At 40.4% G+C, this 27,919-nt stretch overlaps 1 long non-coding RNA gene across 1 annotated transcript; it reads right to left on the bottom strand.

The window, feature by feature from the left end:
• Nucleotides 1-210: 210 nt before the first annotated feature.
• Nucleotides 211-27,919, bottom strand: LOC122067880. The gene is made up of 5 exons (XR_006136902.1): nucleotides 27,632-27,919; nucleotides 26,118-26,189; nucleotides 25,858-25,960; nucleotides 25,248-25,297; nucleotides 211-364 (listed from the first exon to the last, which is right to left on the bottom strand). It is a non-coding gene; the product is annotated as an uncharacterized LOC122067880 (long non-coding RNA).

Here is a 27,919-nt window from a genome sequence, read left to right as displayed (position 1 = left end):
AGGGTCGTCAAAAGTCCACAAGATTACTCGGTTTTGAATCGAAACTGAACTGGTAATCAATAATCATCTTATAAACCTAAATAAATCATCCTTATCAAAATTATACAACGGAAATCTTAAATGCCTAGGTGCTAGTGACACCACAACTAAAAATTAAGGTAAAATAACTAATCTCTATTACATCGTCCTCAAATAAAATTAAATAGCTAAACCATTAGCGGATCCTAAAATAACCATATCCGTTCCAAATTAAATAAAGTAGTTAAGTTTCGAAGTTAATCAAGTATTGAAACATCCTTAGTCTACTTAAATTCTCCTCCAATCACTCCACTGCACTCGTTGCATGCACAATGCTCCTGATTCTCTATCTCCATATGTTTAATAAAATGAGGTAAGCTTGGAAAAGCTTAGTAATCGAAAAAAAAAAAAAAAAGAACCACAAAATATGTAAATAAACGAAAACAAATAAGCTTCAAAACAGTTAAAATATCACAATTATATAAATATTATGAATTATCTAGAAAATAAAATAATACAAGTTTCATAAAAACATTGCCATGAATTCAAAAGTTCATAACACCAAGTTCCAACTAATAGTCTTAGTAGATACATAGTGCGACATTGCTATCAATCAACATCTCATAGATAAAATTAGGGGTATGGGACTTGGGTTCTTGGCTTACAGAACCAGTAACGGGCTCCCATCTAGGGGAAACCACGCTCTTACCTCACCCTCCGGGCCACATACCTAAACGTAGTGGAATTGCGAACTTCGAGCTCTTGGCTCACAAAACCAAACCAAATCCTTAAATGTCACACTCTTACCTCGCTTTTGTGGTCCACTATCCATTCCAACACATAACCTCTTGGGAAGAGTTACAATCCAATGGCGTTATATTCAATTCATTACCCTCGTCATTTAACAATACCCCACACCCTTGTACAGGAAGTAACTATCATTCGCTCTCAAAGTGCTCTTAAAGTACTTTCCATGACATACACTGACCTCCCCGAGGGTGCCGGCATGATGGGGAGTCCCTCTCCAAATGATTTCACTTTGAGCATGATGCGTGATGTGGTTAGTGAATACAATTACAAACATGGGGTTAGCAAAACATGTTTTCAAACAGATGTGGTGAAAAATATTCTTGCATTTAGTGGTAGCATCGAGTGTCAAAAGCTTGACAATTCCCCAGTGGAGTCACCACTGTGAGGGTAGCAGCCGAAGAAATCCCTTTTCCCTTTGTGGGGGGAAAAAAGACTTGCGTTCGGTCTTCTCTCCTCTCTTTCTCCATCTTAGGGAAGGGTGTGTTCTATGTGTGCTTTTGTAGGCCTCACACCATCGTACCACCTCTCGGAGATACGTGGGGGCCTATTTCACAGGTGTGCAAGGGTCGTCATTGAGATGGGTATTTGATGATGATCCAATACGAGGGATTGGGATCATACAAAAGGGGTTTGGAGTCGCCACCTAAGATTATGGGCCTAGGACCTGGGGGTGGGCGCAATTCCTAAGAAAAGGGCCCGGAAGTTGGTATAGTCCAAAGATTTAGGGTATGTGTCAGGTAATAGAGTTGGGAAGGTGTTAGGCACCCAATGTACCCGGTTCAACCAAACTTCCTACTAGATGCATAAGAAGGAACATTTTCCACAATTATTCATATACCGCATACACATGGCAAAGTTATCACACATATATATTAACTGGATTTAATTACTTATGTATACTAAAACAAAGTCAATAAAGAGTCTACATTAAGCTAACTTGGGTGAGAGATTATACCTAAGCTTGACCCCTATTTCGGGTCAAGAGGGGTGGACACCCGATTAGTGCGGGCATAAAATTTCTTGTTGTTTCTCCCGGCTTAGGGGAAGATGGTCTTGACCTCCAACTTCCTTTTTCGAGAGACACTGACTATGATAATATCCAGGTAGAGTTCTGGCTAGGAAAGGTTACTTTCGGATTTGAGTTTCAACAGAGCTTTGGCTAGGGAAGGTTACTTCTAGGATTAGGTTGAGGTGGCACTGCAGTAGAGCTCCTTCTAAGGATAGGCTATGGGAGGGCTTAGGCTGAGGTGGCACTCTGGCAGAGCTTCCGCTAGGGATAGGCTATAGGAGGGCTAAGGAGGCTTGGGAAGGCTTGGAAAAAACTTTAAAGATCTTTGAAAAACTCCGAAGAACTTCGAAGGAATTGGGAAGAGCTTTGAAGGGGAGGGAGAGAAGTGTAGAGTGTCTCCAACAAGGTTACTCACCAAGTGGCTCAAATGTGAAATTTCAAAGAGAGAGGGGGGTATTTATAGGTTTCTTAGACCAATGGGGTGAAAAAGGGGTTTTCTTAGCCAATGGGGTGAAAAAGATGGTTTTTCAGCCAATAAGGTGCAGCGGCGTAAGGTACGCTAGTAGGGTGGCATGAGGTACGCAAGCAGGTGAAGAGGGAAAATCCACCAAAATCCAATTATCTGAGTGGGGCCACCGGCTTTTAGCTTAAGGCCGCTGGTGTGGGTGGCCATGGTGGTTGGGGGCGAGGCAGCGTTGGTCTAGAGTAGGGCCACGGGGATTATTCCGAGGAATATTCTCCAGATTCTGATCAGATGGCTCCGGGAAGATTCTGTCTTCTGAGGACGATTGCGGGAGATCCGATGGTCTAATTTGATGCACCATATATCGTTAGAATCATGATTCCGAGTACTATCCATCCATATGGTCACTTTGGAAGTGATTCCTTTGTATATGTGATGTCATAAGTGGATCCCTCTTTTCTCTTGCACAGTGTTTCTAGGATTTCTAGGTGAGTATGTAGTGTTTCGGGGTTGGGTTACTTCAGTCAATTGTCATCTCTATTGATTGGAAGCAAAAGGTTGTGTCCACTATCCATGAGTCATCACAGCCAGGGGACGGTGAAAAAATTGGGTGTCTACACCCTGTGCCAGGCGCCCCCATCCCGTGCCCTAGCGTCCCTACCCCCAGTGTGAATTTTGGCCCAAAAATCCCACACCCCCTGCTCGTACCCTACGCTGATGCACCCCATTGGCTGAAAAATTCCCTTTTTCACCCCATTGGTCCAAGAAACCTATAAATACCCCCTCCCTCACTTCCAACACACTTAAGCCCACTTGGTGAGAACCTTTGGTGGAAACACCTTCCCTCCCTCCCTTGCCTTGCATGGCTATCTTCTCTAGCCCCTCCTAATTCTTTTGAACCTTCTAAGCTGTCCTAGACTTCTAAGCCTCCTAGCCCTTCTAGGTCCATCCCTTGGCTTGCCTAAGCCCTCCAAGTAGTTTTTCCCTAGCTGAAGCTCTGCTAGAGTGCTACCCAAGCCTTAGCCCCCAAGTAGCCTTTCCTTAGCCGAAGCTCTGTCAGAGTGCCACCCAAGCCTTAGCTTCCAAGTAGCCTTTCCCTAGCCGAAGCTCTGCCAGAGTGCCACACAAACCTTAGCTGCTAAGTAGCCTTTCCCTAGCTGAAGCTCTGCTGGAGTGTCACCCAAGCCTTAGCCTCCAAGTAGCATTTCCCTAGCCGAAGCTCTGTCGGAGTGCCACCCAAGCCTTATCCTCCAAGTAGCCTTTACCTAGCTAAAGATTTTCCGGAGTGCTGCCCAAGCCTTAGCCTCCAAGTAGCCTTCCCTAGCCAAAGCTCTGCCAAGGTTTTGCCAAATTATTCGCTCGAAAATCACTCTTCCCTAGCTGAACCTCTGTCCAAATATCTGAATACCATCACAATCATCATCTCTGAAGAAAGGAAATTGGAGGTCAAGACCACTTTCCTCTAAGCCGGGAGAATACACGAGAAAGTCTGTATTCGCACGAACCGTGGGTCCACCCCTCTTGACCAGAAACAAGGGTTAAGCTCAGGTATAATCTCTCACCCGAATTAGCACAATGTAGACTCTTTATTTTCCTCGTTTTAGTGTATATATGTAATTATTTCTTTTATCAATGTATATATGTGTCATTAATTCAGCCATGCATGCGGTATAGAATAATTATAGAAAATGTTTGTTCTTCAAGCATTTAGTAGGAAGACCGGTTGAACCGGGTGGATTGGGTGCCTAACACCTTCCCAATTCTACAATCTAACACGTATCCTAATCTTTGGACCAGTCCAATTTCTGAGCCCTTTTCTTATGAACTGGGACCACCCCTGGGTCCTAGGCCCATAACCCTAGGTGGCCACTCCAAACCCTTTTTGCATGATCCCAATACCCCATTGGACCATCATCAACCCAAGGAGGACGTATCTTCGAACCACACTCGTCCTCTTCGAGAAAGAGAGAGAGAGAGAGAGAGAGCGGAGCCTCGTGAAATAGGCCCCCACGTATCCTTGAGTGATAGATGGCAGAGAAAGCAAAGAAGAGAGAGAGGATAGATGACAAAAAAAGAAGGAAGATCTCCCAACGGCTACTACCCTCACTGGGGCTTGTCAAGCTTTCGAAACTAGATTCTACCTTTAAATGCAAAAACATTTTCGACCACATCTATTTGAAAACATGTTTGTCTAGCCCCATGTTTGTAAATGTATTTGCTAACCACATCATGCATCGTGCTCAAAGTGAAATCATTTGGCGAGGGACTTCCTGTCATGCCCGCACCCTTGGGAAGGTCAGTGCTTGTCATGGAGAGTACTCTGAGAGCAAATGATACACGCTTCCTGTAAAAGAGTGTGGGGTATTATTAAATGGCGATGATGTTCGTAATTATGCCAGCACCCTCGGGGATGTTCGTGCACTTTATGACATTCTGAGATTGGATGATGGTAACCTCACATTACACTTATACACACAATCACTTACGGTTCCACCACCCCTGTGGCCAGTTGCTTAACCTCGTGTGTGTAGTCATGAGTCATGAGCAAGGACGTCACCCCCTTGATCTCATGCTTTTGGGTATATCAAAATGATCATGTACCTTGCATATATAGATCCTGTCAAGGAAGCCCTGTCGGTTTATTTTGCATCTACCGCATACTCGCATCATGTAGGAAATAGACGGAGAACGCTAGGAACACCATAAGCAAACTTGTAGGATTTATTTGAAGCCTTGAGAAGAAATCTTCCTATAATGCATTCTAGTCATAAGGAAATGCTCTCCTAAGTGGGTTTCGGATAAAAAGGTGTCCTTCGTCCTTAGGAACGATAGGTGGATGATTTGGTATACATGACTCCGAGGTGATTCCCATCAAAGTCACGTAAAATGCCAAATTATCTAAAAACCCAAGGAAACTAGGAAGAAGGTCACCTAGTGGGGTAAGATTAAGGAAAACATGACTTTATTGACAGAGAATGTCTTATAGGAATATTCTGTTCTAGCCATTTGTGTATCTCTCACCTATGACATTGAGTGTTCTAGGGGCATCCACTCCCTATCATTAAGTGGACTAACTTTGGATGAATTATTGGTTGATAAATGAGTGAATGAATGAGCAAAGGGTGGGAAAGTAAGAATACTAAAATAAACCACTTTTGGTTTAGGCACAATTCCACATCTCAAGTATTCTCTACGGTTCGTCTGGACATGTCAGGGTAATTGGTTGACTCGCTTAACCTCCATCGTCTCTCTGAGACTGTCTCCTTTTAAGTGATTACAGTCCAATTCACATGGATCCGCTTGACAATGAATCACCCGAGCAAGCATGGGTTCGTCCAGTAGAGATATTGTAGGTGGCCTGATAAACTCTGCTTCAAGAAGTTCATCTAATTGCTTTCTTAGTTCTGCCAACTCTGGAGGGGCCATACGATATGGTATTTGAGATGGAGGCTTCGTGCTTGGTTCCAACTCCATTTTGTGGTCAATAGCTCTTCGAGGCGGAAGCTTCTTGATATTGTAAACGAAAATGGCTGAAGTCAAGAATGGATTAGCTCAAGTACTGCACTTGTTACATAGTCCGCCTAGGATCGATCCTAGGTTGTACTGACTCTGGCTATAGGAGTATTGGAAGAAAATAAGCCTACGGGTCATTATATGACTTCCACCCGAGTTGACTTAGGAGAACCAGAACCAGTAAGACCAACCGGTCAACGGGGAGTTTCACCCACCAGTCCATGATGAGGAAGAAGAGTTTGCAGCACATACCTGGATGGAACCTCTAGAGACAGAGAGAGAGAGAAAAACCAGAGAGCAATTAGAGAAGTTGGAGAACATGATCTGAGCAGGAAAGGGTCCGGAAGGTCAAGCACTGGATTCTGACGAGATGATCTTCTTTGATGGGTTAGGGGACCCCACGGCTCATTGGAGGTCTTCCTCAGCATTGCCAAGTCATGACAACTTATTGATAATCAGATGGTTCAGTTATTCATGTTAACACTATCAGGACCAGCACTAAGGTGGCTCACACAGTTGGAGTCTACATAAACACTGAATTGGGCAACAGTGGTGAAAGCCTTCACCAATCAGTACTCTTACAACATTGAAGCAGATGTGAAGCATCGGGAACTTGAGACCTTGAGACTGCAGCCTAGAGAAGGATTCATCGCCTTCCTGATGAGGTTTAGAGACAAGTTTGCCAAGATGGCAGATCGAGCTTCTGAAGCTGAACATGTGCAGATTTTGATTGAAAACCTATCCAAACCATACTACGATGTTCTTTACGATCAGCATCTACAAACTTTTGATGCGTTGATAGCCACCGGGACATGTGTTGAGAACATAATCCTTAGAGATGCATAGTATCAAGGAACTAGTCAGGATGTGGGAAAGAATGCCTGAGTTGGGCAGGGAAAGAATCTTAAGACTAATGTAGTAGGTGCTATCCAACAGTCAGTGTCACCCTCCACCTCTTCACAACCATTTGTAATACAAGCAGATGCTCCCACTCAAAAGGCTTCTCACCCAAGAAGACAGTTCACTGAGTTGGGGATGCCTTTGGAGGTAGAATAGGAGAAGTTGAAGAAACAAGGACTGCTAGGCACTGTAGCTCTAAGGGTGGTCAGCAAGCCTCCCCCAGCTTGGTACAGGGACTATGAGTATTATGCCTATCTTATTCAGAAAGGGCACCACACTGAAAGGTGCCTGCACTATCAGCATGCAATTCAAGATTTGGTGGACAATGGAACCATTGAAGTCAAAGTCAAACAACCTCCCAATGTAAAGACCAACCCACTCCCAAATCATGGGACAACCAACAATCTGGAAGAGGGATCAACAGAGAGTGATCCTACTCATCTCATCAGACCCAGGAATTGGAAAGGTTATATGAATGCTCATACCTACAAGACGCTCATGAACGGAAGAATCAAAGTCAAGAAAATCCCTGAAGAAGAGTCATCAGAAGATCAGGGACCCGCAATCCCTCCTTTGTCACCAAACTTGGAAGAAGAATCCACCACTGCATACCATCTACCTTCGCATTAGCCTCCTTCTCACCACACTATCAGAAAGAAGGAACCCTATCATCATCTTACCACACACCACCTTTATTAGACTATCCCACTTCACACAATCCTTCATCATCTTACCACCCACTATCTTCATCAGAATACCCTATCTCCTACATCACATCCCCTTTATACCACCCCACCTCATATCCTCCATCACCCTCATGTCATTCCCATTCCCAAAGTTTGGTTGATAACCCATTAAATCCAAAAAAAAGATGGATTGTTGGATACAGCTGGAAGGATATCCTTCCGTCGCCAGAATCTCCAAAAGTGACTTCATCAACAGATTCAATGAATGTTCTAGGGGGAAGTCAAGACAAACCCCACATCTTTGATTTAGGCAACTGGACCCCAGGACGGTTGTTTGAGATTTAAAAATAAACGCAAGCGTACGGATCATCGTAGCTACGGGGCAAACACAAGGAGGCAGCCACTTTATTTTTGGCTTCTTCTAGTAATGTGAAAGTATATGGAATGTTGATTGTGATCTATTTCTAACTACCGCCCTAAAATACATGCATTTAAAAATAACGTCCTTACCAACACAACTAGGGAAATTGGAATTGAAATTGAAATAAAAAACCTAACCATTCATCATCTAACCCTAACCATTCATCATCTAGGAATATAAATACTCAAAGCAAATAATTCAAAAGCAATAAAGAAAAAGTAAAAGAAAAGTACTGAAATATAATAAATAAAATAAAAGGGGAATAAAGCTAGAGAGGCACACAAGTGGGTATCTCTACTTAGCCTGAGGAATGTACCAACAATAGTTCGAGCTTCTCAACTTGACCAGAGAGTACTTTTATAAGGGTTTTTCTACTTGGTTTTAGGGAAAGTGATGCAATATAAATAATCAAAGTAAAAGGATGGTTCCAATGATTGAGAAGGGCAAAACCAACACATGCATCTAACCAAAGACCTTAGGGGAAAGGGAAAGTATCAAAGTAAAAACTGAAAATTAAAATCCTAAATTAAGAATGAATGGGTAGTAAGAAGAGGGAATGAGAAGGGGGGTGAGAAGACTATTGTAGAAGCCTACTTACCTCAACTTCAATCCTTGAACTAAAAACTTGATAGATTTGAGATACTACCAGCCCTAAAAATTAGATTTGGAATAAACCAAATCTGAAATTGCTAGGCCTGGAGAAAACAAATCTTAAAGAGAAACTTGAACTTGAACAGAGATACTTCAAAGCTTGGTTCTTGTCACCTAGATCTAAGTCTTGAACTAGTAAATTAAACTTATTACGACTTGAATAACTTGAATAACATGAACCATAAAAATAAAAGACATTGCATTAATTAAATAAAACCCATTACAAAAGTGTTTATAGCAAAAGCAAAGAAAAACTAGAACTAGAGCATATTGAAAATAGAGAAGAAAAGAGGAAGAGAGAAAACCATACAAAGAGAAGTGTGTCCTCTCCCCCTTTGGTCGACTCTTTTATATAGGGAATGGGGGAGGGAGTCCAACGATTTTAGTTTCTAAAAAGTTGAATTTTTTTTAGATTCTTGTTGATGAGGTGGAAAATAGGGGAGATAAAAGAAGGATGCCCAAGGTGGGTCTTCTAGGATTGTTTGTGATAAGGTGGAGGGGAGAGAATGAGAAAAGAGAAAAAATAGGGAAGAGAAAATATCTCCACAATTTTTCTTTTTGTTTCTTCTTTTTGTTTCTCTATTTTTTCTCTCCTTTTTTCAAACTTGTGCACAAACCGTTTTGGTCAAACTTCTCCTCTTGCTTTGATCAATTTGGACATCTTCTAATTTAATTTGAAATTCTGTCCACACCCCTTATCTTTAAGTAGGTGAAAAATAGGAGATCTTCAACCAAATCTCCAAAAAAATAGGAGATCTTGTGTTCCATGCCTAAAGGAGAGAGAAAGTGGCACCCAAGATGGGTCCCTCCTTTGTTGGCATCTGGAATATTTCTTATACCCCTGGGACAGCTGCAGAAGGGTTGGGCTTGCATCTCAGTTCTGTTATGGTCCATTACTCTTTTTCTGACCTAAAAAGAATAATCACATGCACGAGTGTCTAAATGAATGTGTACTTTTAATGCACACGTCCATTTTGCTCAGAATTTTGTTCCCTTTGCAACCATGAAAAAAAAGGGGACCTCTTTGTATGTAAAATTGAAGATATTACGCCCGATAGTCCCTATGGCCTTTAAAATACAAAACCTGCAAAATGAGAATAAAACCCAAGGTAGCTCCATTCTAAATATATAAAATGCATGCTTTTTACCCTAATATTTCACACATAAATGTGCTCATCAAAATTCCCTCACACTTAGACTTTGCTAGTCCTCGAGCAAAACAAAAAGAATAAAAAGTAAACAAAAAAAAACCTAAATCATTTTCGTTGGAATCACGGTTGCATTTAGCATGTGCAACAAGACTTTAAACCACTAGGTCACCCTTAGAGGATGAGTTGTGTTTCGTGAGTGTTTGCAGTGAATATACACCCAAAATTCAGAAGAAAAATAAAAACAGATCCCAACCTTGGCTAATGGTAAGGGACATACCGATCCGAAATAAAGATAATTCCTCTTATACCTGATCCAGGGACCCCACACTCGAATTTTTATTACCCCATATCAATTTCAGACACCAGCATATGTTCTAATTCGGAACTCACCTTGTCTCTTCCAAAACATCTTTATCTTAAGGCAAGACCACTTGTGAAGTAATAGGTAACCAGGGACTAAAGCGTTGAAGTATTTTTTACTAAACATGTTACCAAGGCATTGATGATATTTGCACATACTTTCCTGTTGTGTTGTTTTCTTTATATATATATATATATATATATATTATTTTATAATAAACTCTATCCTACTCCACTAATGTTGGCCTTAATGACATGGTGGAGCAAACACCAGACACCCAAGTTACTATATAGCTTCGCTTTTTGCATATGCCCACATAGACAGTGATGCCAGAGTTCTTTCAGAAATTTCTTCCCTAAGAGTTTCGATCAAGACATCACGCCTCCTGAGGCGTTGCCGTGTCTAGTTCTAAGGAAATCAACTCTTACTTTTTATTTATATCTCTTTCCACACTTCATTTAAAATTGTGTATTTGTCAACTCATGCCAATCTAAAAAGAAAGTCTCAACTCCAAATCAAGAGTACAAGGAACCACAGACTTACGTATGGTCCAATACAGTAAAACAAGGGTCTCTTAACCTCAAGTCACAGGCATTTTTTTTTTTTCTCAACTAGGTTTTTATGTTTTTAAGATGGGTACCTTAATCAAAATTACTACTTTCATACATCAAGCAACCGAATGGTATGATCATTAGCCAAAAAACAACGTAGGACTTCATGCTTAGCAAGCTTAAAAACAAAAAGAAAAACAAACACAAACAAAGGGAAAAAAAAAAAAACAAAAAGAAACCAAATTGTATGATCATTAGCCATAAACCAAAGTAGGACTTCATCCTTAGCAAGCTTAAAAACAAAAAGAAAAACAAACACAAATAAAGGAGAAAAAAAATAAAAAACAAAAAGAAACTAGTTTCCCTCTCCTACACTTAAATCATGCAATATCCTCAATGTATGAAAAGGACTAAAAGTAAGAACAATGCAAGGGGGTCATACCTAGGTAAAAATTAGTCATTTATGTAAAGAGGTTCATGGAGATCCATGACCTCTTCCAGAGCAAAATATGACATATCAATGAAGGGCTTCAACCGTTGACCATTGACCTTGAAAATTACACCTGTTCTAGGGTTCAACACCTCAACAGCACCATGAGAAAAATTAGTCTTCACAACATAATGACCATCCCAATGGAATCTCAACTTACCTAAAAAATAATGCAACCTAGAATTGTAAAGCAAAATCTTATCACCAGGTGTGAAAGACTTCCTATGGATTTGTCTATGACTAAAAGTCTTGGTTTTTTCCTTATAAATCTTAGCATTGTCATAGGCATCATTGCGAAGCTCCTCCAACTTAGCTAGTTGGAGTCCACTATGGGTACCAACAGTAGGCAGATCAAAATTCAACTTCTTTATAGCCCAAAATGATCTATGCTCTATCTCAACTGAAAAATGGCATGCCTTCCCATACACAAGGCGGTAAGGAGTTTGTCCAGGATCAATCTTGAACGTAGTTCTGTGGGACCACAAGGCGTCCACAAGTCTAAGAGACCAATCCTTGCAATTAGGGTTGATAGTCTTTTCCAAAATTTGCTTAATCTGTCTATTGGATACCTCAACCTGTCCACTAGTTTGAAGATGATTAGGTATAGCCAGCTTATGGGTGATCTCATATTTCTTCATAAGGGCCTCAAATGATTTATTGCAAAATTTCTTGCCTTTGTCAAAAATGGGATAAATGATCTCATTACCCATCCATTTAAGTATTTTTTTTAATGGCTTCCTTATTTCCCTTCAGAAGCTCGATCAACTCCTCCTCCTGACTTGAAGTCAAATCAGAAGCAATGATGACTGGAAGAGTGTGATCCTTACCAAAGAAAGCATATTTAAGATTAGAAGACAACTCCTTCAACTCAAGTTTAGGAGGCTCAACAATGGAGGGCTTGGGAATTGAAGTAGACAAGGGTCCAGTGGACTCTATAGGTGGTTGGAGACTCCAAGCCTTAGATATAATTTCCTCATCAAAATCACCTTATTGTTTCCTACACTCTTGAAATTCAGAATCAAAATCAATATTAAAATAAGTCTTAATGGAATCTAGAATTTCTTGGAGCATATGAACTTCCTTCTCATGGGGATTTGGTTGCTCACCCAACCTAAAGATTAAAATGCACATAAGTATTGCCAAAAGAAAGTTTCATGGTACTGTTCCTACAATTGATTATGGCATTACTGGAGGCAAAGAATGGTCTACCAAGAATGATTGGGATCTGATCCCGGATGTTGGCAACTGGTTGGGTGTCTAAAATAATGAATTCAACAGGGAATAAAAATTCCCCTACTTTAAGTAAGACACCTCAACCATCCCTTTAAGAAACGTAAAAGATCTATCCGCCAACAGAAGAGTAGCTCCAATGGCTTTCAATTCTCCCAATCTTAGTTGCTTATATACATGGTAAGGTAAAAGATTCACACTTGCACCAAGGTCAAGTAAGGCATGCTCAATATAGGTGTTGGCTATGCAACAATCTATGGTAGAGCTCCCTGGATCCTTATGCTTGGCGGCTATAGGTTGCGTAATTATGGAACTAATGTTACCTGCCAAGAATGCCTTTTTGGGCACACTAGTGATACGTTTGTGAGTACACAAATCTTTTAGGACCTTTGCATAGGCGAGGATCTGGAATATGGCATCCAAATGAGGGATGTTCCTTCTACCTTTTTGAAGACTTCTAAAATTTTTTCCATGGAAGCAATCTTCTTTTTGTTTACCAATCGATTAGGAAAGGGGATAGGAGGAACATAAAGACTGTAGGATTTTGCCCTTTTTCAGGAAAATCGTGCTTGCCTCCTGATGAACCTAAAATAGGAGGCACACTTGTGTCCTCAACAGTAGGAGAGTTAACAGGAGTAATAGATGGGGAAGATTTAGGAATACTCTGTTGGTACTCTCGCCCACTCCTAAGAGCATAAACGTTATTACATTGGTTAGAGGCTCTTGTTGTGGACTCTTTTGAATTAAATTCAACTGATTTGGAACTGGTTGATGATTCATATTCACATTCCTAGGATTTGACTGACTAGGCATCTTCCCTTTTTCCCTTTCATTTAAAACATTAGCAAGTTGGGAGATTTGCTTCTCCATGTTATGTTGGCTTGTCATGAAAGTACTAATGAGAAGTTTCATGCTTTTCTTTAAAGAAGAAATCCTAACCAAATCACCACCTCTTCTCATGAATCCTGGAGGTTGATTTGCAGGAGGTGGTGGAATAGCACATTGAGTGGGGATCCTAAAATTGTTCTGCTGATTGGGGGGTATGTTCCTTTGATTGGCTTATTGGGGAACAAACTGCCTATAACTCAAGGGTTGAAAATTATGACCTGCTTGATTATTGGCTTGATTCCAAGAGAAGTTAGGATGGTTCCTCCATCCTGGATTATAGGTCTGACTATAAGGGTTGTTATGGGACATGACATTCACATTTTCAGGACCTACATTCAGACCATTCACATTAGAAATAATAGGGGACTCCTCCATCACATGTGTGGGAGATTGACACCAAATTACACATAGGCACAAAATGATTTATTTGGTTTAGTTGGTCAGGTCCTTTGACTACTATAGCTTCGAGTCTCTCGATAATACTCTCAATTTCAGTCTCTTTAGCTATAACACCTTCTACAAGGTAATCCATATTTGTCCTCTCAATTTCTTGAGTAAACTCCTCCAATTCTCTAGTTTTCTCGGCCAGTTCAAGAAAAAAGTTCCAAGCGTTGTCTTCATCTATAAAAGTTCCTCAGTAATGGCACTAAAAACTTGTTTGAGATTTAAAAGTAACCACAAGTGTACGAATCATCGTAGCTATGGGGCGAACACAAGGAGGCAACCACTTTATTTATGGCTTCTTCTAGTTTTGTGAAAATCTATGGGTTGTTGATTGTGATCTACTTCTAACTACTGCCCTAAAACACAAGCATTTAAAATAACGTCCTAACCAACACAACTAGGGAAGTTGGAATTGAAATTGAAATTAAAAACCTAACCATTCATCATCTAACCCTAACCATTCATCATTTAGGAATTTAAATACTCAAAGCAAATAATTCAAAAGCAATAAAGAAAAAGTAAAAGAAAAGTGCTGAAACAAAATAAATAAAATAAAAGAGGAATAAAGCTAGAGAGAGGCACGCAAGTAGGTATCACTACTTAGCTCGAGGGATGCACCGTTAATAGTACGAGCTTCCATACTTGACCAGAAGGTACTCTTACAAGGGCTTTTCTACTTGGCTTTAGGGAAAGGGATGCAATATAAATAATCAAAGTAAAAAGATGGTTCCATAGCTAGAGAGGGGCAAAGAGAACACATGCATCTAGCCAACGACCTTGGGGGAAAGGGAAAGCATCAAAGTAAAAACTGAAAATTAAAATTCAAAATTAAGAATGAATGAGTAATAAGAAGAGGGAATGAGAAGGGGGTGAGAAGACTACTGTAGAAGCCTACTTACCTGAACTTCAGTCCTTGAACTGAAAACTTGATAGATTTGAGATACTACTAGCCCTAAAAACCAGATCTGGAATAAACTAAATCTGAAATTGCTAGGCTTGGAGAAAATAAATCTTAAAGAAAAACTTGAACTTGAACAAAGATACTTCAAAGCTTAGTTCTTGTCACCTAGATCTAAGTCCTGAACTAGTAAATTAAAATTATTATAACTTGAGTAATTTGAATAACATGAACCATAAGAATAAAAGACATTGCAGTAATTAAATAAAACCCATTACAAAAGTGTTTAAAGCAAAAGCAAAGAAGAACTAGAACTAGAACTAGAGCATAATAAAACCTAGAGAAGAAAAGAGGAAGAGAGAAAACCCTACAAAGAGAAGTGTGTCCTCTCCCCCTTTGGTCGACTCTTTTATATGGGAAATAGGGGAGGGAGTCCAACGATTTTAGTTTCTAAAAAGTAGGATTTTTTTTAGATTCTTGCTGATGAGGTGGAAAATAGGGGAGATAAAAGGAGGATGCCCAAGGTGGGTATTCTAGGATTGTTTGTGATAAGGTGGAGGGGAGAGAATGAGAAAAAAGAAAAAATATCTCCACAATTTTTCTTTTTGTTTCTTCTTTTTGTTTCTCCATTTTTTCTCTCCTTTTTTCAAACTTGTGCACAAACCGTTTTGGTCAAACTTCTCCTCTTGCTTTGATCAATTTGGACATCTTCTAATTTAATTTGAAATTCTGTCCACACCCCTTATCTTTAAGTAGGTGAAAAATAGGAGATCTTCAACCAAATCTCCAAAAAAATAGGAGATCTTGTGTTCCACGCCTAAAGGAGAGAGAAAGTGGCACCCAAGATGGGTCCCTCCTTTGTTGGCATCTGAAATATTTCTTATACCCCTGGGACAGCTGCAGACGGGTTGGGCTTCCATCTCAGTTATGTTCTAGTCCATTATTCTTTTTCTGGCCTAAAAAAAATAATCACGTGTATGAGTGTCTAAACGAATGTATACTTTTAATGCACATGTCCATTTTGCTTAGACTTTTGTCTCCTTTGCAACCATGAAAGGAAAGGGGACCTCTTTATGTGTAAATTTAAAGATATGGCGTTCGATAGCTCCTAAGGCCTTTAAAATACAAAACCTGCAAAAAGAGAGTAAAACCCAAGGTAGCTCCATTCTAAATTTGTAAAATGCATGCTTTTTACCTTAAGATTTCACACATAAATGTGCTCATCAAAATTCCCTCACACTTAGACTTTGTTAGTCCTCGAGCAAAACAAAAAGAATAAAAAATAGACAACAAAAAACTTAACTCACTTTCGTTGGAATCACGGTTGCACTTAGCATGTGTAACAAGCCTTTAAACTACTAGGTTACCCTTAGAGGACGAGTTATGTCTTGTGGGTGTTTGTAGTGAATATACACCCAAAAGTCAAAAGAAAAAAAAAAAAAAACAGATCCCAACCTTGGCTAAAGGTAAGGGACATACCGATCCGAAGAAATGCACCGACAATAGTATGAGCTTCCCAACTTGACCAGAGAGTACTTTTATAAGGGCTTTTCTACTTGGCTTTAGGAAAAGTGATGCAATATAAATAATCAAAGTAAAATGATGGTTCCATTGATTGAGAAGGGCAAAGCCAACACATGCATCTAACCAAGGACCTTAGGGGAAAGGGAAAGTATCAAAGTAAAAATTGAAAATTAAAATCTTAAATTAAGAATGAATGGGTAGTAAGAAGAGGGAATGAGAAGGGGGGGTGAGAAGACTACTGTAGAAGCCTACTTACCTGAACTTCAATCCTGGAACTGAAAACTTGATAGATTTGAGATACTACCAGCCCTAAAAATTAGATCTAGAATATACCAAATCTGAAATTGCTAGGCCTGGATAAAATAAATCTTAAAGAGAAACTTAAACTTGAACAGAGATGCTTCAAAGCTTGGTTCTTGTCACCTAGATCTAAGCCTTGAACTAGTAAATTAAACTTATTACGACTTGAATAACTTGAATAACATGAACCATAAAAATAAAAGACATTGCATTAATTAAATAAAACCCATTACAAAAGTGTTTAAAGAAAAAGCAAAGAAAAACTAGAACTAAAGCATAATGAAACCTAGAGAAGAAAAGAAGAAGAGAAAAAACCCTACAAAGAGAAGTGTGTCCTCTCCCCCTTTGGTCGACTCTCTTATATAGGGAATGGGGGACGAAGTCCAATGATTTGTTTCTAAAAAGTAGGATTTTTTTGAGATTCTTGTTGATGAGGTGGAAAATAGGATAGAAAATAGGGGAGAAAAGAGGAGGACGCCCAAGGTGGGTCTTCTAGGATTGTTTGTGATGAGGGGGAGGGGAGAGAGAGGAGAAAAGAGAAAAAATAGGGAAGAGAAAAAGATCTAAACGATTTTCTTTTTGTTTCCTTTTTTTCCCCTATTTTTTCTCTCTTTTCTTCAAACTTGCGCACAAACCCTTTTAGTCGAACTTCTCCTCTTGCTTTGATCGATTTGGACATCTTCTAATTTAATTTGAAAATTTTTCCATGCCCCTGGTCTTTAAGCAGGTGGAAAATAGGAGATCTTCAACCTAATCTCCAATAAAATAGGAGATCTTGTGTTCCACGCCTAAAGGAGAGAGAAAGTGGAACTCAAGGTGGGTCCCTCCTTCTTTGTTGGCATCTAGAATATTCTTTATACTCCTGGGACAGTTGCAGAAGGGCTGGGCTTGGATCTCGGTTCTATTTTGGTCCATTATTCTTTTTTTTGCCCGAAAAGAATAATCACGTGTACGTGTGTCTAAACAAATGTGTACTTTTAATGTAACAAATCCTTCTATCTTGCTTAGAATTTCATTCTCTTCGTAACCATGAAAAGAAACAGGACCTCTTTACATGAAAAATTGGAGATATGGTGCCCGATAGTCCCTAAGGCCTTTAAATACAAAACCTGCAAAAAGAGAGTAAAATCCAATGTAACTCCATTCTAAAGATGCAAAATGCATGCTTTTTAGCTAAGATTTCACACATAAATGTTGTCATCAACAGTCCAGAGATAATTGAAGAAGTCATTGATGACCTTCTAAGAGCAGTAATGGCATTGGCAGTAGGTGAACAAATCAAGGAACACACCTCCCTAATCCATATAGGGAGTGATACAGAAGAACCTAGTGAGAGTGAAGTCAATGAAGAGAATGATGATGATGATGATGTAGACGAGAATGAGGATTGGGATGATAGTGAAAACTTTGAAGTTTGGAGCGACGATGATGAAGATGATGAATCTGAGTATTAGTCACTAAGCGATCTGGCAGGATACTTCGTGTAAGCTATCGGCGGAGATGACCCAATGCTTGTCCCGACGGATGCTATCCAATCAGCACTCACCATCCGCAGGGAGGAAGATGGGTCCACCTCAAACTCAGAAAGTAGTGAGGACCTCAAAGATCACGAAAATATCTTTGAGCGTCATAAAAATTCTGTGGCAGATCTTGAAGAACAGATGTGTAACATTTATGGGCGCTTAGACGCGATGAAGCTCTAAGTTGAGGAGATTGATAACATGTTGGGTGACGTAACCATCAGTAAACGTTACTATGCTGAACAATTGGAAAACCTAGAAGAAATAGGGGGAAGACATATTTGCAGAAGTAGTGGGTGCCAGATTCTAATGGCTTTCCAACATCAGTCAAAAAATTATGAACTGGGGCTCTTGATATCTGTGGAGGACCTCGGCTTCCTACCCTAGGTCGAGAAGGGGATTCTAAAGAAGAAAATGATCCCATGGTTGAGATAATTACTATAATGGACAGTGATGATGAGGATCACTACCCCACCGAGATAATCGTGAAGAAGCCAGCCAGTGTAATAGAGACTAGAAGCCAAAGAGATTACAAGGGGAAGTCCTTAGTGATAGAGCAATCAAGGACCAATGAGGCAGGGAGCAGCGGTTCCAAAGGAGAACCAAAGAATCATGTTTTAGCCCAACTCAAGCAGGCCCAGGATAATATCTCACTTTGGGGATTATTGATGGCCTCCCCTTCACACCGTTAAGCTGTTCTAAAATTCCTCACCAGCGTACAGGTGCCCAATGGGATAGATCCAGCACACCTCTCACAAATAGTAGGGGCAACATATGTAGTACAGTCACTTATGTTTTTAGATTCTGAGCTCCCTACCAAAGGAACCCAGCACAATAGAGCCTTGCACATAACAGTGGAATGCCTTGACAAGATTGTTCCTCAAGTCCTCATTGATAATAGGTCTGCTTTGAATGTTCTACCCTTGAGGTCAACCAAAAGTATTGGTGCCAATATGGAAGAAATGAGGCCATCAAACAAGATAGTGCGAGCATATGACAACACCAAAAGAGAAGTCCTTGGAATCCTCACCATGGTTGTCTCAATTGGCCCAGTGAAGTTTGACATTGATCTCCAAGTCATTGATATACCGGAAACTTTCAATATGCTCTTGGGAAGGCCATAGTTGCACCAAGCAAAGGTAATATCATCCAGCCTCCATCAGAAGGTGAAGTTCATTCACAAAGGGAAGGTGATCACTGTAACTAGAGACCCCGAGGTGGTCAATACTCTGGCCAACATTGAGAAGGGAGAAGAATAAGGACATGAAGTTTGACTTAGCGGGTATGAAAAAGAAGGAACTTGCACGGTCCTTTCCAAGGAAACAACTAAAGAAAAGATCCTGGCCAATTATGAAGCAATCTGGAGTCCCCCAGTTAGCTGAATGATGAAAAACAAGCATTACTTCCTTGGAATGGGATTAGGGAAGTATCATCAGGGTGTTCCAAAGCTACCCACTTTGGTCGTGATCAAAGGAAGAAGCGATCTAGGGTACAATCCTCAACTCCCCATATCGAGAAGCAACAATTTCGAAAAGGAGCAAAAAGTATTGAGAATGTCTATGAAGATATCCACTTCTTACTACCCCACTCTCAATGGGTATTTTGTGAAGGAAGGAGGAGATTTTCCTTTCTGTGGGAATGTTGAGCCATAGTTTGATGAAACCACTGCAAAGATGCAACCAGGGTTTGAAGTGTTCTTCCAAGATGAGTTTGATTGGGTTACTCATGAATTGGAACAGTTACAAATCAAGGAAAGTGAATGGGAGCGTTACATCATGGGAATATTAGAAGTAGTATTGATTGAAGATGAGTTCTCCTTTAACAATCCTATGATGTCGATCCTGTCCAAGGAAGCACCAAGTCCTCGGGTCCTCCTAAAAAGAGAGTGGGAAAAGAAATTGAAACTTGTCTGGTCTCTGCATCTCCCCGTTGATATAAAAAACCATATTTGTTCCTTCCTGCAAGAAGCACGGGTGCAAGAGCTACATAACCTCAAGCCTAGGCCTTTCAGGGAAAGATGTGTGTATGCCAAGAAGAGAAGAGCACAAAGGATGATGATGGTTCACATGTACTGTTCCAGAACCAACTGCAATGGAAAGGTCCGTGACGATGGCCAAAGGTGTGACTAAAAAGTGGGGATAGCCTCGATTAGTAGGCTCGAGAAGTTGGACTTCATAGAAAATGGGTTGAGCAGTCTCCACTGCCTTTCGCCTCTTAGAAAGTTTGGCTTCAAGGAATATGAGATCGATCAGCTCGTCTTTATAAGCAAGTAGGCACCTACCAAAGAGAACAATTGTAGCACTACTGAGGAGATAGCAGTCACCACCGTAGAGGAAGAAGAAGGCCTATTGCCACATCTACTCATCCATCGGTCCATGGAGCCACTCTTGAACTAGACAAGCATTGGAGAGAACTTCAAGTTTGCTTATGCTACTGAGTCAACTAACCTGGATACCACTAATAAAAGCATCAAATTAGTCATCGAGTCTATTGTTGAGTCACCTGTTTATGATTATGTGTCTGCTTTCCCTCTTGAGGAAAGTCCAGAGTCTGTCGAGTCTGTCACTCCTTTCATGAATGCAATTTTTGATTCTGAGTAAGACTTGCCTCCTTTTTTTTAATGATGATCCTAATAAATACCATAACTTAATAAAACAATGCAAGCCAAAGAAAGCCCAACCCATTCGTGAGGTTACCCGGGTTATTGATTTGGGAACCGACCAATGCCCTTAAGAGGTGAAAATAGGTACCACCCTAGATGATCAAGAAGTGGAACAAATGATCAATCTTTTGAAGGAGTTCATTGAAGTCTTTGCCTGGTCCTATGAGAATATGCCTGGGATACACCTCAACATCGTGCAGCATCGTTTGCCAACTTACCCTGGTGTAAGGCCAGTTAAGTAGAAGCTTAGAAAAATAGAATGGAGTGAAAAGATCAGAGAAGAAGTTATAAATAGTGGAATTCAAGATTTCTACAAGTGGTAAAGCACCCCCAATGGTTGGCCAACATAATACCAGTTCCAAAGAAAGATGGAAGGGTACGTATGTGCATTGATTTTTGGGATCTTAAAAAAGTGAGCCCTGAGGATGGTTTCCCACTACCTCACATTGATGTTATTGGTTGACAACACTACGAGGCATGCCTTGCTATCATTTATGGATGGATTCTCAGGATACAATCAAGTAAGCATGCACCCTGATGACCATGAGAAGAGAGCCTTCACCACTCCATGGGAATCTATTGTTACAAAGCGATGCCTTTTGGGTTGAAGAATGCTGGGCTAACTTATTAGAGAGCAGCTACAACTATCCTACATGATATGATGCACAAAGATGTGGACGTTTATATGGATGGCATGATAGTGAAGTCAAGGAATCGGCATGAGCATATTCTCGCGCTAAGGCAATTCTTTGAAAGGATTAAGAAGTATCAACTGAAGTTGAATCCTCAAAAGTGTGTATTTGGGGCAACAACAGGAAAATTGTTGGGATTCTTAGTGAGCCAAAGAGGCATCAAAGTTGACCCTGTCAAAATCAAGGCAATCCAAGAAATGAATACACCTCACACTGAGAAGTAGATACAAGGATTTTTGGGTCATATTCAGTATATCAGTAAGTTCATAGCTCAACTGACTACGATCTATGAGTCAATCTTCAAGCTGCTAAAGAAAGATCAGTGCACATAATGGAATGACCAGTGCCAACAAGCTTTTGATAAGATAAAAGGATATCTTATGAACCCACCAGTATTGACACCACTGGTGGAAGGAGAACCAGTTCTGTTGTATTTATCTGTTGGGGAGTATTCGATTGGCTCATTGCTAGCACAATAGAAAATAGGGAAGGGGGTAGAGCATGTCATATACTACTTTAGCAAGAAGTTCTTGGAATATGAGACACGATACACATCTTTAGAAAGAACTTGTGCTACACTGATATGGGCCACAAAAAGGCTACGACACTACATGGTAGCATATCCAGTACGGTAAATCTCAAGGATGGATCCAATCAAGTACCTCTTCAAGAAACCAGCTCTAACAGGAAGGATGGCTCGATGGTTACTATTGTTATCAGAATTTGACATCACCTATGTTGCTTAGAAGTTTATCAAGGGGCAAGCTATAGCCAATCATTTCGCTACTCAACCCATAGAGGATGAATGAATCTTGGATGATGCCTTTCCAGATGAAGAAATCATCGCAATTGAAGAGGAAGATACATCTAATGAATGGCAACTATTTTTGGATGGAGCATCCAACCAAAAGGGGTGTGATGCAGGAATATCGCTTGTCACTCCAGATGGTCTTTATTTGCCTTCCTCATTCTACCTAAACTTCCCTTGTACCAACAACATTGCTGAATATGCAGCTTGTGCCTTGGGACTGGAAATAGCTATAACCATTGGGGTGAAAAGAATCAAGGCATATGGAGATTCAGCCATTGTCATCTGCCAAACACAAGGAAAATGGAAAACCAGAGATGAGAAGCTGAAGTCATATCAAGAACATCTGGAAGAGGTCATTGGACACTATGAAAAGATCTCATTTGAATACTTTCCAAGGGATAACAACTGGTTTGCTGATGCCTTTGCAACCTTGGCTTCCATGGTAGAGTGCAATCCTATGGCCCAGATCCAACCATTCTTAGTGGAACAAAGAAACAAGCCCATTTACCAAAATACAGTGAACTCTCTCACCGTAGATGGCCGATCTTGGTTTGCTCACATAGTGGACTTCATCAAGGAAAGGAAGTATCTAGTGGAAGATATGAATGCGGAAAAGAAGTTCCTTAGGAGATATGCTACCTAGTTCATTCTCCAAGGTCACTTATTGTACAAGAGGTCTTATGATGGGATACAGTTGTTGTGTGTAGATGGAGATCAAGCTAAATAATTATGGAGGAAATTCATCAAGGCCTTTGCGGACCCCACATGAATGCCAAGAGGCTAGCTAAGAATATTCTCAGATTGGGATATTACTGGAACACCATGGAAGCTTTGTCAAGAAATCTCATAAATCTCAGATATTTGCCAATATCATACACATCCCACCAACAGAATTGCACTCACTCAGTTCTCCCTAGCCATTCTCTACTTGGGGCATTGATGTCATAGGGAAGATCAACCCCAAAGCATCCAACGGGCACGAGTTCATCCTGGTGGCTATTGATTACTTCACCAAATGGGTAGAAGCTCAGTCATATGTAGTCCTCACATTTGCCAAGGTGGCAAATTTTATCCAAGAAAACATCATTTTTCAATATGGAGTACCATAGGAGCTGATATCGGATCAAGGATCCCATTACTAGGGCAAAACTGACAAGATCTACATGAAGTTTGGTATCGAGAGGCATCACTCTACCACTTACAGGCCACAGACCAATGGGGCAATGGAAGCAGCTAACAAGAACATCAAGGTCAACCTACAGAAAATGACTGAAACACATAAGGATTGGGCGGATAAGTTGCCACTGGCTTTATGGACGTATCGGACTTCTGTACGATCCTCGACAGGAGTAACTCCTTTTTCCTTGGTCTATGGGGTTGAAGCAGTTTTGTCAGTAGAAATCCTAGTACCATCCCTAAGGGTACTTTTGGACAGTCAGTTGCCTGAAGGAGAGTGGGTGAAGACTAGACATGACGAGCTCAACTTTCTAGATGAAAGGCGTATAAAGGCAATGGATAGCTTGAAAAAGTATCAACTAAAAATGGCAAGGGCATTCAACAAAAATGTAAAGCCCCATCACATAGAAAAAGGTGAGCTCGTTCTCCGAGAACAAAGAGCCCTAATTCATAACCCAAGAGGGAAATTTAGTCCAAATTGGAGAGGCCCATTCATTGTGAAGGAAATTTTACCAAGTAAAGCTGTGAAACTCATGGACCTCAATGGCGAAGAAATACCCGGACTAGTTAACATGGATCAACTCAAGAGATATTATGTCTGAAAGGGTGAACAACCCAAACTACGCTAGACCCAATTCCTCTCAAGGGATACGTAGGAAATTTGATATGTGCAAGTGCAATCTCAATAGCCTTTGAGCAATTGGAAGGTTCCCAGATTAATAATCAAGGTATCTAAAAGATCATCATAGCTTGTGTCCCCCAAGATTCAGCACTTGGCATATATGGCCACTAGGTATCTATCATTGACCTGTGGTCCTTTAAATTCTTATCCAGAATTCCATCCCCGAAAGTTGCCACCTGACGCTAGTAATCAAGGCCAGTTCATTCCTCACTCTTGATTAGTCGAAAAAAAAAAAAAAAACTTGATGCAATAGTGGTAAAGGTTTGGCTGTGTCAATAGCTAATGAGTGATGCTTTGAAAAATTCACATCTTTCCTTTGTTTGTAATGGCAATAGGAAAAGTCATGGATTCTTTGGATAAGACATTGTAAAAATGGACCTTGGATGTCAGCATTAGAACACTTGGGCTGCTGGATCTATGAATATGTTAATGCTCAGTCAGATTGGGTGTGTAGAATTACATCACAGTTTACTCCGATAGATGTCCCTAATACTGGGATACCAATCTCCATGTATTTTGGTTTGGGACAGTTGAGATTTGTCCAACTCTCGAAGAATTCTGAGCCTGTATGCTATCTCCACCTAAAGGCATATTGATTCAACTATCTTTGAAGAAAGATTATTCGGAAGAGATCCAAAAGCTTCTTTGGATGGGAGAAGGAAGAAATGAAACAGTTCATCATATATGGGAAGATTGAATTTTGGATGTGGCTAGGGTTTTCACCCGGTATCTATTATTGGGAGGAATCCATCATTAGAGGTCACAGGATGCTTATCTGTTTTGCATGATAGCTCGCTATGTTCTTCAAACTCCCAGATGTGGTGCACCACTTATTCTAATAGAGGTGGTGAGGTAGTTGAAGGGAAGAGGTGATATTGTCCCTATAGTTCTTGCAAAAACATTTAAGGGATTCGATGACAAGAGCCATTGCCACAAATTTGGAACTAATCATTATTAAGGAAGTCCTGCTATTTTCCATCTTTGGTTACTTGAGAAACTGAAACTGGTCAAACCACTAAATTGAACACCAACTCGGAATTTCCTACTACCAAGACAAGAAGGAAGTGTCACACCCTGCCTCAAATTTGGCCAAGGTATGAGGCACTGGATACCCCACATCCAGTCAGCCTAACCCTCTAAGATCACAGATGCAGTACCTTAATTTCACAAATGCTATCGAGAACACAACTTAGATCAGAGTACGCTAATAAAATCATATAAATAGCACTGGTGATATACTAAAATGATAAATTATAAATATGCCAAATTCATTTGTTAACAATCCACATGTGTAATATTTACAATCTTATATATACCTTTAATATATACATCAACAGAAATAACTAAATAATAGCAGTGAAATCCATCAGCAACCCGGGGGCTCGTAGACACAAACCTCACAATCGCCACCGAAGTCCAATCCTGCCTCAGCACCGGTCCCACCACCTAAAAATAGTAATCAATGAGGAGTGAGCTTCATAAGCCCAGCGAAGGGTGACCTTCATAAGCCCAATAAGGGGTGAGCATGCAAGCACACACAACAACATGAAACCAGCACTCTCTCAGTCAAATCATAGATGCACAACCATATGATCCATTTTAATTATAAATATCCATTCTAATTACTAAGTCTCAGTATGTATGGGTATAAGTGCTATAAGCAACATAGGTGGCATCCCCTTCCTAATACGTCGGGCCTCAAAGATGCAAGCTAGCTGCGAGCAAGAGACATCCAGTCCCGGAAAGAACCTCAGGCCCCCCATATTGTCCGATAGTTATGCGTACACTACGTTGTACTATGCTGTGCCCTCTAAGGATACAGTACATCGTACTCAGGCATAATAGTCCTCCGCGATCCACCACCAAGTGGGATTAGCCAATACTTTATCCCCTATTGGCAAGGGGTTATAACACTAAGATGTGATCCTAATCATATGCATCTACATGCATCCATAGCATTCCATAGCATCCAATCACACATATGTGATTATAGTTGTAGGACTAACCTCTGAGCCCATGGTACTAGAAAGAACCTCAGCCATATTGTGCCTCAGACCGTCAATATTACATCCATCACCACACAGCTAATATACCATCCATCCTCAAAACCTCGATCACATCCAAGTCAGTAAAATCATGCAATATATGAAATATATAATTTCATATAAAATAAATGCATAACATGGTATTCATCACATTTCACATGGCACACATAATAATTGAAGATATCAAAACACTCCGTAAAATAAATCAAACACTCACTCACCTTGATACCCGAGTCTGATGCCTTTTTGTTGAGTTCCTGTCCACTCGTATCCTTGCCGAGTATCTTAGGTTCCTATATAAATTGTATACCATCATGTTAAATATTTATAACACCTAGTATGACTATATACAGGTTCATTGTTGAACCCAAAATAACTCCCAACAACCCATATACTAACCTAATTCAAAGTCTCTAAAAAGCCCCCAAGCTACCACTACCCATAGGGTAAATTTGGGTAAAAGGGTAGGGAACATAACTCACAAGAGCAGGGTATAATTCAGCCAAAATAGGGGTTGATCAATCTTAAAATTACCCAACCAGTGGGTACCTACTGGCTGGCCGCTTGTTTAACCATTGGGTTGGCTTTAGCAGCATTTTCTGCAACCCTATAGGTTGCCTAGCTGGTTCTCTTGGCTTGGGCTGCATATGGCCGATGGCCAGTGTCCATGGAAGAATGGGGAGGGTATTTTCATGTCTCTAGGGTCACTCTACAATCTTTAAAATCCCTAATTCAGTGAGTTATAACTCAACCCATCCAATTCCATAGACTACTAAAATTTAAACAACTTTGAATTGCTGGGTCGAGGGCTGAATATTTCCCTTCACATTTTCCTTTTAATTGTAGCTGGTAGGACATGGTACAATGAACCCACTACCCAGCCCCCAAATTAAGCTCACATAATATTTTAATTAGGAAAGTACACTTGGAGAGAGAGATTTATAATAATTCAACTCTAAATTTAACAACCTACATACATATATCACCCTACGAGGGTTTTTCCATCCAATTCCTCACTCATATGGAGCTGAAGGGCTGTAGAAATCATGGATTTACCATGCTTCAGCTCCAATTGAGCTCAGTTGAGGAGATTCATATGAATCAGAGAAGAATTGGACAATTTCTTCTCAATTAGCTAGCAAAATACAGCAAGGTTCTACAACATACTCCAAATCTGAATTTAATTGCATGCATTCACCATCCTCAACTTCAATTACATGATTCTAAGAATGCATACCAAAATCCCCAATTTTTAGGGCTCCTAGAGATGGGTCAGAGATGGGTTTGGGTCTCTGAACCCACTCGTTTCTCCAATTTCTTCTCTGGGATGGTGGTCCCAGCTCTGGGAACTTGTTCCCCAACATGCAGAGCTTAAACCTAGCTTGTGGGTGACTGCAAAAATGAGCTACAAGTCTAAACACTACCCTTTACACAATTCCAGCATAGATAAATTCTGCAGATTTATATTTACATATATCCTATGCTTACCCAACTAGTAGGAATCAAATTTAGGTTACTGATTTCCACTTTGGGATAAAATCCCCTGCATGCAAGGTCTGAAGCCAATTTCTGGGAGGCTGCAAAGACAATTAAGGGTATGCGCACTTCTGAAATTACACGTACAACAAGTCCAAGGTTTCCCAGTTTTGGGTGGCTACATGCTTGGGAATATGGCTGGAAACACTTCTAATTTACAATTTATCTACTGTGCAGCCATTAGAGAACAATTTCTTACCTTATTTTTGCAGGTACAGCAGCAAGCATGTAGGAGTTTAGCTTAGGCAGCTCATGCACCTCACAATTTGCTTGCTCTAAGCATGGACAGCAGATGCAGCAGTAGGATATAACAACATGCAGCAGCACTAGGAGGACAGCAGCTATGTACAGCTCCTCCTCTTCTCCTTCCTCTCTTCTTCCTCTTCTTCTTCTACTTCTTCTACTTCTTCTTCTTCTTCTTTGTCTTCTTCGTCTTCTTTTTCTTCTTCTTCTTTCTTTTCCTCTCTTCCCCAACGAAATTAGGGTC

This window comes from Macadamia integrifolia, unplaced genomic scaffold (assembly GCF_013358625.1).
Source record: "Macadamia integrifolia cultivar HAES 741 unplaced genomic scaffold, SCU_Mint_v3 scaffold319, whole genome shotgun sequence".
Lineage (NCBI taxonomy): Eukaryota > Viridiplantae > Streptophyta > Magnoliopsida > Proteales > Proteaceae > Macadamia > Macadamia integrifolia.
This window is presented reverse-complemented; position numbering and strand designations above follow the sequence as displayed.